This window comes from Pyrus communis, chromosome 3 (assembly GCF_041283825.1).
Source record: "Pyrus communis isolate YQ-2024b chromosome 3, ASM4128382v1, whole genome shotgun sequence".
Lineage (NCBI taxonomy): Eukaryota > Viridiplantae > Streptophyta > Magnoliopsida > Rosales > Rosaceae > Pyrus > Pyrus communis.
This window is the reverse complement of record NC_142567.1, coordinates 17,507,439-17,520,045: the sequence shown is the minus strand read 5'-3', so window position 1 is coordinate 17,520,045 and position 12,607 is coordinate 17,507,439. Positions and strand designations below refer to the sequence as shown.

The following is a 12,607-nucleotide window of genomic DNA, read 5'->3' as shown; positions in this document are numbered from 1 at the left end:
GAATGAGTAGGCAACAATTTTTGAATAGGAAACTCACAACACAGAGTGTGGATCCTTTGAACCAAGTGGTCTGCCATGCTTTTGTGTAGGGGCAGAGGATTGGCTAGCCGCTAATGTACGTGGATCGGCCAAATTGGTGTCCCATGCCTCTAAGAAGGAAATCTGTCATACATTTAGTACATCCATCTTTGCAGGCACATTTTTAGCTGGAACATGTGATCTTGTCACTCATTTTAGAAGCATCTGGCATGCTCTAAGCTACACTATGAAGATCTAATATGGGCTGCACTTCAATGTCAGACTGAGCGGTGTAGGGATCTAAATGAGACAAAGTGGGAGTCATCCATGATAATTTGTGTACTTTTTCAGGAACGGTGATGTTTTCATCACCCCCTAACAAAGAGAAGATTGTTTCATAGAAGTGACAATCCGCGAAACGAGCGGTAAACATATCACCTGTCAAAGGTTCTAAGTAACAAATAATTGAAAGAGAATCATATTTGACATAGATTCCCATCCTTCGTTGATGCCATATTTTTGTACGTAAGGGTGGCGAAATTGGCACATAAACCACTTACCAAAAATGCGCAGATGCGATTTGTCGGGTTCGTATCTGGTAACCAACTTAATGGTGTTATATGGTTGGGTCGTAACAGGCCTTAAGTGTACCAACATGGTTGCGTACGATATTATAAGGCCCCAAGAAATGATTGGGAGCTTGGTACGTATGACCAATGATCGAGCATTCATTTGTAAGCGCTTAAAAAATGCCTCTGCCAGACTGTTTTGGGTGTGAACATGGGATAATGGATGTTCAACTTCAACCTCAATGGACATGCAATATTCATAAAAAGTTTTAGATGTGAATTCTCCAACATTATCCAATCAAATATATTTGATTAGATAATCAGGGTGGTGAGCCCTAAGCTTGATAATTTGAGCCAACAGTTTGAAGAATGTAGCATTCCTTGTGGACAACAAGCACACGGGTGACTAATATGTGGAAGTGTCAACCAAAACCATAAAATATTTAAATGGTTCGTAGGGGTGAATCGGTCCATAAATCTCCCACTGAATCCTTTGTAGAAAATAATAGGAGGATTTGAACAAATTTTGTCATAAGAAGGCTTAATAATAAGTTTTCTCATAAAGCAGGTTTGACATGTGATTCCTTCAATCGAACCTAAACTTTTGGTTAATGGATGCCTGTGTGAAGATTTGAGGATACGGCGCATTGCTGTTTGTCTATAGTGTCTTAAATGATCATGCCAAAGTGTAATTTCATGCGCGGTCTTAGAGGTAGAGCTAGCCACATAGTGGCTCTCTATAGGGCGTATGATTGTAGTATACAGACCACTCGGTATACCCTCCATCTTTTCTAGAATACCCTTCTGGCCATATTCGTAGAAAGTGATGCATAGAAATTCAACTTCATTTTCTACATAGGTTTTAGAGTGGTAATTATTCTCTCTAATGTCCTTGAAACTCAACAATGTTCTTCTGGAATATGGAGAATAAATTGCCTTTTTAATGGTCAAGATTGTATCATTGGACAACATTATATATGCCTTATCGTATCTTTCGATCAGGTTGGATGGGCCTGAGAGGGTTGTCAGATGTGCATTCTTAGGTATAAAGTTAGTGAAATAGATGCGTTCACATAAAACGGTATGCGTGGTTGTACTATCTGCCAGACAACTAACTTTCCCACTAGTCATACCTAGAATAAAATTAATTTGAATCGACCACATGCATAAAAGTTCTAAAAACAAATATCCATTCAAAATAATTTAAAGTATTCAAGGATGGTAATTAAAAAAAAATTAATATCCAAAAAAAAAAAAAAAAAATCACCAACAAATAATCCAAACATAAAGGAAAATTGTTCAAACTTAAACCAAAAACAAAGAAGTGGTTCGGCCACTAGGTGGAATTTGGGCCCATTATTCTAAAAATGCAATTAAATATAGTTCATGTCTAAGATTCTAATCTTCCATAAGGGTAATAGCCTCTTGAAAGTCAGAAACGTCTATTTTGGTACTCTCCGGTTCATCCACTTACACAAAGTTTGATTCAAATTTCTTACGACGAGAATGATATTCAGCTACAACCTTCGGGGGAGCACGACATGGGACTAATGGTCCTTTGAACCACAGTGGTAGCACATGTTTGCATCCATGGTGTTAGGTGCCTTGCCCTTATTCTTGAAGTTTGGGGCCTTGGGAGCGAGGATAAGGCGCTTCTGGGCTCAGTTTTCTCCCTTAGATGGGCCTTGGCTCTGTTGACCTTGATGGGGTGGCTTCTAGCAGCCCCTACCATGCCTATGTTGGTGTTTTGGGCATTGGTTTGTGCTATAATGTCCTTTATGCAAAGCAGTCACCCCAGTAGGTCGAGCTTGATGATTTTTCATCAACAGCTGATTCTGCTTTTCATCGAGAAGTAAAACAGTGATCAAATCCGAAAACTTAGTGAACTTCTGAGCCTTATATTGTTGCTACAGGACAATATTAGCAATAGAGAAAGTTGAATAGGTCTTCTCCAGAAGATCATTTTCAGTCAAGTTCTCATTATAGAACTTGAGAAGTGATCGGATTCGGCAAACTTCAAAATTATATTCATTGACAGAATTAAAAGTCTTGGAAGGCCAAATGCTGCCAGTCGTGTCTTGCTTCAGGAAATAAGACGTCCTTTTGGTGATTGAAGCGATCAGCCAAAGGGACCCAAAGTGCTTTAGGATTTTCCTCAGCAAGGTACCCGATTTTCCTCAGCAAGGTACTCGATCAGCCAAAGGGACCCAAAGTAGCTTTCTCAGCTTCGTCAACTGGGTTGCTTGTCTCATCTTCAATGGTGGGATGCAAATTCTTTATGGTGAGGTGGAGCTTCACATCTTGGACCCACTTGAGGTAGTTTATTCCATAGACCTCTAAAGTGGTGAAGTTGAGTTCGTTTAAATTCGACATGTCCCTATCACAAAATAGATGGACAACAATGTGGTTAGTGTAATGGAGAAAAAAAAAATTAGTCTATTCACATAGGAGTAAAACATTCAGGTTTTAATAGACATTTATTGTTTTAAAGTTTACATGAAAAAACTTCGGGTTTTCATGGGTGATGTTTTTAAGGAAAACTTCAAGTTTTCAAACAAGGCATGTTTTGATAAACTTTGGGTTGCAAAAGAATTATAAACTTCATGTTTATATGTTCTTGCAGACAAACACAAATATATATACAAAAATATGCAACAAGGAAATATGTAAATATATCTTCAAGTCTAGAATTATAATTGAATTAATTATTTGGACTTTGGGCCAAAATTAAAGTGTGGGTGAAAAATTATAAAAACCCAAATTGTCTAAAAAAGAAAAACAATTAAGCTCGGGGCCTAAAATAATAGGACAAAACCCATGGGTGGACTGAGCAAACTGAGACTGTGCGGCCTAGGCCCAAAAATTGGGCTAGGTTAGGCTGGGTTGGGCTACAGACCTAAAACCAGAGGATGGGCTGGAGAAACAGGCCTAAATTTCTGGGCTAGATCCAAGAGGGCCTGTAAAGGGCACGGATCCATTGCTTCGTAGTGTAGGTGTTCCCGGGGTTGCAATCCAGTGCGTCGCAGCACATGGGAACATCATAAACTTGGGGGGCTATGATCAAGTGTGTCACGATGTAGATGACCGACTCACCAGTTATGGGCAAGGATCTGGTGAGGTTTTGTGCACAGGGACACTATAACCCTATGGGCTGGTTGATAGAAGCATATTTAGGCGACTTGCTTAGCTTGTTTTCGTGCATCTATGTTGTTAATTCATAGTTGTTTTAGTAGTTTAAGCCATTTTCGTGTGTTTTTAGGTTCATATGGCTAAGGAAGCAAAAAGATGCATTTTGGAGCAAAATTGGGCTTGGAATGGATAACATATGCTTGGAGCCAAAGTGTTGGACGAATTTGAAAGCCTTGTATGCACTTTGGACATAAAACAAAGGGCCTAGCCCAATCAAACAATCCTTTGAGCCATGAAAAACCTCTAGCCCAATCAACAACCCTTAGCCACATGCATTCACACACACATGCACTTACTCTTTCATCATTGCACCACCATTCACACACACATGCACTTACTCTTTCATCATTGCACCACCAATTCAACACATGCATTTCCACCTTCCTACTTCATCATTTCAACCACATATTCACCCACATGCACTCTAATCATTCAACACATGCATTCACACACCAACAACCTAGCTCTTTTTCCATCATTATTTCATCCACATGCACTCTCAATCATAACAACCACATTCACTCTTAAACAATCACCCACTTATTCTCCCATTCCCCCTATAAAAACCCATGCATTCATACACAAAAAACACATCTCATTTTCATACACAAGACACCACAAACACATCCAATCTTTCCCTTTTGCCGCAAATCCCCTTCCATTTCTACACAATCTCTTCTCGGCTTCATTCCATTCCATACACTCTCCCATTCGCAGAAACCATTCAACCTTAGCCGCTCCACCTTCATTTACAACACACTTGGAGCACCAACACCGAAGGCAACTCTTAAGGGATTTCGACATCAGTTTTGCTTCAAGGGTTCTTTCTTCTTAATCCTATGTTCACTCATGTTATATATTTTTATGTCAAACCTTTTGTAAACATGAAGTGTAACTAATCTCTCTCTAGGGATTCGATGTAGCCTTGCAAGATTGCCATGTAGTTAATTCAGAATTCTCATTTAATCTATCTATTTCTTGTTTCATTCTCCAATTTAATTGTGACTTAGTGTGTTGATTTTAATGCTTGATCATCATTTGAATTAACCACATGTTGTTTAGCCAAGATTAAAGCACACATCATGCATAATCTTGGTGGATATGTGAATGAATGAAGGGAATGTTTTGCAAACATCCTGCCGAGTGTTCCCTTTGGTTTTGTGAAAGTTTCTTGTGCACTACATATTCTTGATTAGGAACCAAAGTTGCACATCACAATTAGGCTCATGATTAGAGACATTTGATCAAATCCACACATCATATGGTTGATCATATCTAAGTGAAACAAACTCAAGAAATAGGTAGATGGATGAGTATAATCTGATTCAACAAGCATGGCCTTGGGTTAGCAATGGTAAAATCGAATCCCTAGCTTCATCTCCATTGGTACTATCTCATTTTATTAGCTGTTGATTCATTCATTTTGTGTTTACTTCATTTCTTTATGCTTTCAAGGTACAACAACAAATCTGCCTACATTGATTAGTTTTATTTCTCTAGTAAAGAGTTCTTGCAAAACAAGTGATTATATAGGTCCAATTAGTCCCTGTGGATTCGACACCCTTACTTGTGCCATTATACTAAACATATTCTAGCATGAAGAAGGAAAATATCAATAAAAAATGGCGCCGTTGCCGGGGACTGATTTCAGTCCCTTATAATTGCTTGTTTTGATATTAAACCTTGTTCTTTTCATTTTAAGTATATTTCTGATTTTTATTCAAACTTGTTTTATCTTGTTTCAGGTAGTATATGTCAAATAGACTTGCTGAATTAGGCCAAAGAATTGAACGGTTAAAGGGCAACACTTTGGAAAGCTTTGTGCCAACAAGTTCCTCCATTGTCCGTGAAGAAGAGGAAGGGAAACCGTCTAGTCCAATAAGTGAAGGATCTGAGCACTTTAATTGGGAAAGAGAAGAAGAGATGGCGGGCAACCAAGATGATCTTCGAGCTTTGGAGGATTTTGCTCAACCAATCATACCAAATTCACCTTCATGCATCTTGCTGCCCACAGAAGCTAGAAACTATGATCTTAAATCTTCACATTTCCATATGTTTCCTTCTTTTTATGGCTTACCTAATGAAGATCCTTTAGCTCATATTAAAGAATTTTACAATGTTGTGAGTGGGTTACCTTTACAGGGAGTAAGTGAAGCAAATCTGAGGATGAGAGTGTTCCCTTACACCTTGAAAGATAGGGCCAAGGGTTGGTTAATGACTCTAGTACCTGGTTCACTCACCACATGGGATGCCGTGGCTAAGAAGTTTTTGGAAAAGTTCTTTTCCACTCAAAAGACAGCCACATTAAGGGGACAAATCTTCAACTTCAAACAAGATGATGGAGAACCTTTCAATGAGTGTTGGGAGCGCTTTAAAGGCCTTTTGTTGCAATGTCCACACCATGGGTTACCTCTTCACTTACAAATGCAAATTTTCTATGATGGACTAACCCAAACATGTCAATCAACTGTTGATAATGCAGCAGGTGGAGCTTTGAAGAAAAAGAATACTCAAGAGTCATATAACATTTATGAGATGTTGGGATCTAATGCTCAACACAAAGATGTAAGGGGTAAGAGAGTTGGAGTATATGAAACAAGCTCTAATCATGATCTTTCTTTGCAGGTAGCTAACCTAGAAAAGAAGCTTGAATCCGTGCTCAATATGGTGCCAAAAGCAAGTGAAGTGTGTGCCATTTGCAACATACCAAGCCACCTTACTCATCAATGTCCATCTAGGGAGGCTTACCCCGAGTATGTCCAAGAGCAAGTGAACCTCATGAATTCTTACAATCAAAGGCCAAGGAATGATGTGTATTCCAATACATATAACCCAAGTTGGAGAGATCATCCCAATCTTTCGTGGAAGAACAACAATCAATTCCAAAACTTCCAACCAAAACCTACTCTTGAGGATACGGTTAAATTGTTAGCCCAAAATACCTTGCAATTCCAACAAACCACCAATAGCACTCTCCAACAACATTCGGCAGCTCTAACCAAAATGGAGACACAATTGGGGCAGATTGCAGATGCCTTGAGCCAAAGAGAGGTTGGAAAGTTTCCAAGCCAACCCGTGATACTCCAAAGGAACCAAGAGCAAGCCAAAACAATCACTACACTTAAAAGTGGTAAGGTTATCAATAATAGAGTTGGCAATGAAGTTACTTATGAATCTGATCATGTGAATGCAGGGGTTACTCAAGGAGAAAATGAGAAACCAAATGAGGAACCAAGCCATGCTACTCCCTCGTTTGAAGCACCAAGTAAGGTAAATGTTAACTTACCTTTGCTTGATGTCATTAGGAACATGCCAGCTTATGGGAAGTTCTTCAAAGAGTTAAACAACTACAAAAGGAAGTATGGACCACATGAGAAGGTAGTGGTGTCTGAGAATGTAAGTGCCGTGTTGCAAAGAAAACTTCCACCAAAGCTCAAGGATCCAGGAAGTTTTTCTATCAACATCACCATAGGGGACAAGAAGGTAGAGAATGCGATGCTTGACTTAGGTGCTAGCATCAACTTAATGCCTTATTCCGTGTACCTTCAACTAGGTTTGGGGGAATTGAAAGCCACCACCATCTCATTACAACTTGCGGACAGATCCGTGAAATATCCAAGAGGTATAGTAGAGGATATTCTAGTTCAAATTGATAAACTAATCTTGCCTGCGGATTTTGTAGTGTTGGACATGGAAGAAGCTCCTATACATGACCGAGAGTTGCCTATTTTGCTTGGGAGACCGTTTATGGCCACGGCCAAGACCATCATTGATGTGCAAAATGGACTCCTCACTATGACAGTGCTAGGAGAGACCGTTCAATTCAAAGTGTTTGAGTCTCTTTCACATCCTTCTTCATCTCTTGATTGTTATGCCATTGATGTGCTTGATTCGCTTGTTTTCTCTAAGTTCTTGCAGGCACAATCTAATGAACCATTACAAATTGTTTTGAGTCAATCTCAAGATGAGTTTGATGAAGAAGATGCACTCATGGAAGAGGTAGCTGCCTTGGAAGCATTGGCACCGTATCCTTTGAATATTTTACCTCTTTTAGAGCCTTTAGAACCATCGAGGTCACATTTAACCCCTTCCACTGTTAAGGCACCAAAACTTGAACTTAAACCACTTCCACCATATCTAAAGTATGCATATCTAGCTGAATTTGAAACTCTTCCAGTTATCATAACTTCTGACCTCACCCCAAATGAAGAAGATAAACTAATTAGGGTGTTAAAAGAGTTCAAATCAGTTATTGGTTGGTCTATTGCAGATATCAAGGGAATAAGCCCTACCATGTGCATGCATAGGATTCTTTTGGAAGAGGGAGCAAAGTCAACCCGTGAACCACAAAGGAGGCTCAATCCACACATGAAGGAAGTTGTGAGGAATGAAGTGTTGAAGTTGTTAGATGTGGGGATCATATATCCCATTTCTGATAGCAAATGGGTGAGTGCTATTCAGGTGGTACCTAAGAAGGTGGGAATCACGGTGATGAAGAATGAAAACAAAGAGCTTGTGCCCACAAAGCCCACGGCTAGTTGGCGTGTTTGCACCGATTACAGGAAGTTGAATTCTAGCACTAGAAAAGATTACTTTCCTATGCCTTTCATAGATCAAATGCTTGAGAGATTGGCAGGTTACTCACACTATTGTTTTCTTGATGGTTACTCAGGTTACAATCAAATTGCAATTGCTCCGGAGGATCAAGATAAAACTACCTTTACTTGCCCGTTTGGCACATTTGCATATAGGAGAATGCCTTTTGGACTTTGCAATGCTCCAGCAACATTCCAAAGATGCATGTTGGCAATCTTTTCTGACATGGTAGAAAGATTCATTGAGGTATTTATGGATGACTTTTCAGTGTTTGGTTCCTCTTTTGATGAATGTCTTAACCATCTCTCTTTAGTACTTCAAAGATGTCAGGAAACAAATTTGGTTCTCAATTGGGAAAAGTGACAATTTATGGTGAAACAAGGAATTGTGTTGGGGCATGTAATCTCTAGTCAAGGAATGGAGGTGGACAAAGCCAAAATTGACATCATCACCAATATGGCAGCTCCCACAACCGTGAAGGGAGTAAGAAGTTTTTTGGGACATGCGGGTTTTTATCGTCGTTTCATTAAGAACTTTTCAATGATCACTCGTCCATTATGCAATCTGTTAGCTAAAGATGTTGTATTTCATTTTGATAAAGCTTGTATGGATGCATTCAATACTTTGAAACATGAATTAACCTCAACCCCTATTATTATGGCACCAGATTGGTCTTTACCTTTTGAATTAATGTGTGATGCCTCTAACTATGCTATTGGTGCAGTTTTAGGGCAAAGGGTGAACAAGCTCCCACACGTGATCTACTATGCAAGCCGGACTCTAAATGATGCTCAACTTAACTATTCCACAACTGAAAAGGAGTTGCTTGCTATTGTTTTTGCCTTAGAGAAGTTTCGGTCATATCTTGTTGGATCTAAAGTTATTGTGTTTTTTGATCATGCAGCCCTTAGGTACTTGATGACAAAAAAGGATGCTAAGCCACGCTTAATTAGATGGATACTCTTACTACAAGAGTTTGACTTGGAAATTCGAGATAAGAAGGGAAGTGATAATGTTGTGGCTGACCATTTGTCACGGCTCAATGAAAACCATGGAGTTGGACAACCTTTGCCTCTAAATGAATCATTTCCTGATGAACAACTCCTTGTTATTCAAGAAAAAGAACCATGGTATGCTGATTTTGTTAATTATCTTGTTTGTGGTATAATTAGAAATGACCTTTCTTTTCAGGAAAGAAAGAAGTTCCTTGCCATGGTAAAGCACTACGTTTGGGACGAACCATATTTGTTTAAATATTGCCCTGACCAAATCATTAGGAGGTGTGTCCCAGAGAGTGAGCAACAAAGCATTCTAACGTTCAGCCATACATTGGCATGTGGAGGACATTTTGGTGCCAAAAAGACATCTCTAAAGGTTTTACAATCTGGTTTCTTTTGGCCTACTTTATTCAAAGATGCTTTTGATTTTTGTTCTAAGTGTGATAGGTGTCAGAAAATGGGGAACATTAGCCGAAGAAATGAGATGCCATTGAACAACATTTTGGTGGTGGAGCTCTTTGATGTTTGGGGAATCGATTTCATGGGACCATTTCCATCCTCTTTTGGTTACTTATACATATTAGTTGCAGTAGATTATGTATCCAAATGGGTTGAAGCCATTGCTACAATAACTAATGATCATAAGGTTGTTTTGAATTTTCTTAAAGATGTGATTTTTTGTAGGTTTGGAACCCCAAGAGCTATTATTAGTGATGGTGGCAGCCATTTCTGCAACAAACCCTTTGAATCCTTGATGAAGAAATACAACATCAACCACAAAGTGGCAACCCCGTACCATCCTCAAACCTCAGGACAAGTGGAGATTAGCAATAGGGAGATCAAGAACATTTTGATGAAGACCGTAAGCCCTACAAGGAAGGATTGGTCACTGAGGTTGAATGATGCACTATGGGCATATAGAACAGCATATAAGACCCCCATTGGCATGAGCCCTTATCGCCTTGTGTTTGGGAAAGCTTGTCATTTGCCAATGGAGCTTGAACACCGTGCATATTGGGCCATCAAGAAGTTCAACTTTGATTACAAGGATGCTGGAATAGCAAGGAAGCTCCAACTTAATGAGTTGGAAGAACTCAGAAATGAAGCATATGAGAATGCCAAAATCTACAAGGAACGGACTAAGCTCTATCATGACAAGGCCATCCTACGGAAGGAGTTTCACCAAGGTATGAAAGTACTGTTGTATGACTCACGTTTGAGACTTTTTTCAGGTAAATTGAAGTCTAGGTGGGTGGGACCATTTAAGGTGCTGCAAACATTTCCCCACGGAGCTGTGGAAATAGAGAACATGAAGAATGGCACCTCTTTTAAAGTCAATGGGCAGCGATTGAAACCATATTTGGAGAAAGTGGAGGAAGAGCAAGTTTATCAAGTTGTAGATTTTCTTGAGTTTACAACACCGTGAACAAGCTACCATGTCTTGCCTAGACATTAAATAAAGCGCTTACTAGGAGGCAACCTAGTGTGGTTTGTGTTCTTTCCTCATTTTGTGTTTATGTTGTCACCATTCCATATTCTTTGCCTACTTGCATTACATACAATTTTAAGCATCGAGGACAATGCTTTGGTTAGGTTTGGGTGTGGGATGGAAGGTTTGTGTTTTTTTTGAAGGTTTGTGTTTTTTTGTGTTAGTTGTGTTAGTTTTGGTTAAGTGTGTTTTTGCTTACTAAGTGTGTTTTTGCTTACTAATACGAATGTATATGAGGGCTATGTTTGTAGACAAACTATTGGGTTGCTATGAAAAAGGGTTTTATGACACGGGACATGTCATAACTTTTGAAGGGGTGTTTATTTTTAAGTTCATGTCGGAGCTCAAAGGTAAGCCGCCTTCCCGAATTTCAATTTTCTTTTATACTAATATGTTGTTAATGATTCAGGCATCCACTCTAGAATTTAAACCATTACCGGATCATTTCAAGTATCACCCTCCATTCAAAGATCAATTCCATGCCGGTTGATTTGATTAAAAAAAAAAAAAAAAAAAAAAATAAATAAATAAATAAACATGGCAGAAAGATGAGCCTTCACAAAGGATGTTTACGTGAAGCCCCACTACGAGGCGTCGGAGCAGAAGGCATCGAAGCGGGAGGCATCGGAGCGGGAGCATTCCAGACCTCAATACTTGGCCAAACGCTGGATGACCCAGGAAAAAGGTGCCTCTGGAGATAAGCCGCAAGCCTTTGACGGTCACTGTGAATTCGACCCTCAGATTCTTGCAGTTCATCAAGCTTCCTCTTCATGCCCGACAAATAGTTATTTGCAAGCACATGCAAACTTCTATTCTCGTACTTAAGCTGTTTGATCTCCTGCTTAAGACTTTCCACCTCTGCCATCAACGATTCCACTTGGCGGGACCGAGCAAGCAGGAGTTGGCCCATGTTGGACACAGAGCCTGCACATTGAACGCTGAGAGCGAGAGACTCTTGAACGGCCAACTCATCGGACCGTCCTGAAAGCAGCCTACTGTCCTTAGGAGTAAGGAGGTTCCTAGCTACTATCGTAGCTGTTGTTGCATCGGTCATCATGGAGTTTTCACCTGAAAGAGGACCATTAGAAGATAAAAAAGAAGGGCGCCATACATTACCTTGACGGGGCGCAACCGGATCGCTGCTGAGACTCAAATCTAAGCTAAGGTTCGATGAGTTAGTCATTTTTCAAAAGTGTTCAATGAGAAGGGGTGGATGGAGTTAAATTTCGAAGGGCCGGAGACGATTTTCAAGAATGGGAAATCTTCAGAGTGTGTATGTTGGCAGTGATCGATAGCTCTATAAAAAGCCAAAGCGACGCGTCCACCGATTCAAAGAGCCGGATTTTCCGGCGTAAGTTAGGCGACGCTCCCTCAGCTTTTCAGAAAACGCGTTCAACTTTGTCAAAAGATTTCTGACAAAGCTGAAAACACGTGAAGGCCATCATCGCAACTACACATCTTTAGCCGACAAGCGCAAAGTTCGGCGACGCTTTCTCTGCTTTTCAGAAGACGCGTGCAGCTTTGTCAAAAGGAGCCGCATCTGCACTACCACGTGTCATTCAGAAAGCGAAGGGGCGTCGTTCAGAAATCGAAGGGGCGCCTGCTCAGAAATCGAAGAGGCGTCTTCAAAGATCGAAGAGGCGCCAATATTTCAAAAAGCCGGATTTGCGGGATCAAAACGTCTGTCGACAAGGGTAAAAGAATGGTACCACCACTTGTTATTATCTCTATATATGTCGGCCTTCATC

The 12,607-nt window shown here is 40.0% G+C and overlaps 1 non-coding gene across 1 annotated transcript; it reads right to left on the bottom strand.

The window, feature by feature from the left end:
• Positions 1–6,073: 6,073 nt before the first annotated feature.
• LOC148698060 (small nucleolar RNA R71) lies at positions 6,074–6,184 on the bottom strand. Its single transcript, XR_015961165.1, has one exon. It is a non-coding gene; the product is annotated as a small nucleolar RNA R71 (small nucleolar RNA).
• Positions 6,185–12,607: the final 6,423 nt, after the last annotated feature.